Source organism: Arachis duranensis, chromosome 3 (assembly GCF_000817695.3).
Source record: "Arachis duranensis cultivar V14167 chromosome 3, aradu.V14167.gnm2.J7QH, whole genome shotgun sequence".
NCBI lineage: Eukaryota > Viridiplantae > Streptophyta > Magnoliopsida > Fabales > Fabaceae > Arachis > Arachis duranensis.
Genome location: NC_029774.3, coordinates 33,650,813 through 33,653,084, shown reverse-complemented (window position 1 = coordinate 33,653,084; position 2,272 = coordinate 33,650,813).

Sequence of the window (2,272 nt, the reverse complement as noted above, 5' to 3'; positions counted from 1 at the left end):
CACCAGAGACCTTTTTCTGGCATAAAACGCCAGAACTGGCATCAAAGCTGGACTTAAATGCCCAAACTGGCACCCAAGCTGGAGTTTAACTCCAAGGATGGCCTATGCACGTGAAAGTTTCAAAGCTCAGCCCAAGCACACACCAAGTGGGCCTAGGAAGTGGATTTCTGCACTATCTACTCATTTTCTGTAAACCTAGTTTACTAGTTTAGTATAAATAGCACTTTTTACTATTGTATGGAGGTCTTCTTCCCTTGTTTTCGAATTCTTATGCCATTTGGGAGGCTGGCCATTCGGCCATGCCTAGATCTTTTGTTCTTATGTATTTTCAACGGTGAAGTTTCTACACCTCATAGATTAAGGTGAGGAGCTCTGCTGTTCCTCATGAATTAATGCAAGTACTATTGTTTTTCTTTCAATTCACACCTACTTCTTCTCCAAGATATACTCTTGTACTTAATTCAGTTAAGTCAGACTGAAGGGGTGATCCGTGACAATCACCCACTATCTTCAGTACTCGCTTAGCCAATATCCGCGTGCCTGACAACCACAAGCGGTCTACATGATGTTCAACATAGTCATTGGATGCCAGCTGGAGTATATTCTCTTGGGTCTCTGATCCATGCGTTTGACTAGCATCTCCTGACAACAGAGCATTCAAATCAGAACCTTCGTGGTATAGGCTAGAAACAATTGGCAGCATTCCTGAGATCCGAAAAGTGTAAACCTTGTCTATGGTATTCTGAGTAGGATCTGGGAGGGGATGAAAAGCTGAAACTTCTCCCCCCTTGAAGTCATTCCTCTTAACCAATTGGAAGAAGAGGAAGAAAGTGAAGAACAACATGTCAAGCTAATGACACTAAAAGAGCACTTGTTGGGAGGTAACCCAACCGTAGGTATAATTTCTTCTCTTCTTTGTTTTCTTTCTTTACTTTGTTTAAATTCAATAAATGGGCATATGGTTACATTCTAAGTTTGGTGTTGTCTTGCAACAACTTGTTTTCAATATTTTTGGATGATTGCATCAAATCAAAAATGGAAGTGACACACTAAGATTCTAAGTTTGGTGTGCCACTTATTTTTCTATGCAATTCATTCAAGCAACACCACTTGTTTACATAATCATAATGCCGCTGCAGTGTTGTTTTTTTTAGTTAGACAATTTTAGTTTTCTTGATTGTTTTAGTCATTTCCTTGTTTTTAATGCTTTCTTTTATTAACTGTGTTTGTTAATACATCACCCAAACATCCTTACTCATGACAGATTCTTCACTTGGTGATTGTATTCAACAAATAACAGTTTCTTTTGTTTAGTCTTAGTTCAAATAAATTGACATATGGTTGCATTCTAAGTTTGGTATTGCTATGCAACAAAATTTGGTTCAAAGTTTTCTAGATACTTGCATCAGTTCCAAGTGAGAGTGTCACACTAAGTTTGGTGTGCCACTTATTTTTTTATGCAATGTATCATGCACACCCTCTTATGTTTGCAATCAAAATGTCTTTGCCTCTTGTGCCTTGATTGTTATCTTTAATTTTGCTTGCTTAAAACACATGTGCTACTAACATTGCATTGTGTAAGACATTCATGATCCATCTTAAGCCCCATAGCCATTGTTCTAATTATTGCTTGAGGATGAGCAAGCACTCTAAGTTGGCAAGGGAAACGGAAGAATTGGAGAAAAAGGACAACAATAATGAAGATGAACTACAAGGTTGTAGAGTTCCTTTTCTTCTAATTTGTTTCCAACACTTAAATTGCATGATTGTCTTATTATCTTTTCTGTTTACATGTGTGTATGAATAAGCATAGCCTGAATTTTGATCTGTAACATGTTGCTATGCCACTATGAATACCAACTTGAGTTTTGTAAAGTTCAAAGTAGTAAAGTATCATGATCATAAATAAACAAGGAATTAAAGAAGAACTTAGCATGTGCATACAAGTATTGGAAAGCTAGTATGATTGATTGTTGCTCAATTGCATTGGATTTTATTTAATTGAAGTTTTTCATCTAGTACATTTTGTGAAATCTTTTGAAATCATGAAAACCTTGAAGAAGCAAATACAATTAAAGCAAGAAAAGAAAAAGGGAAAGAATGAGAAAGCTGAAGGCTCTGAGTACCAATGGCAATTTATTTGCTAAGTGCTTGTGGTGTTTATGTATCAAGCCAAATGCTTGAAAACAAAACACTTAGAAGTCAAGGCTAGGCTCAAGTGCAAAAGCACTCCCTCAAAGCTCAAGGCTCTGAGCATCAATGATTAGAGAGT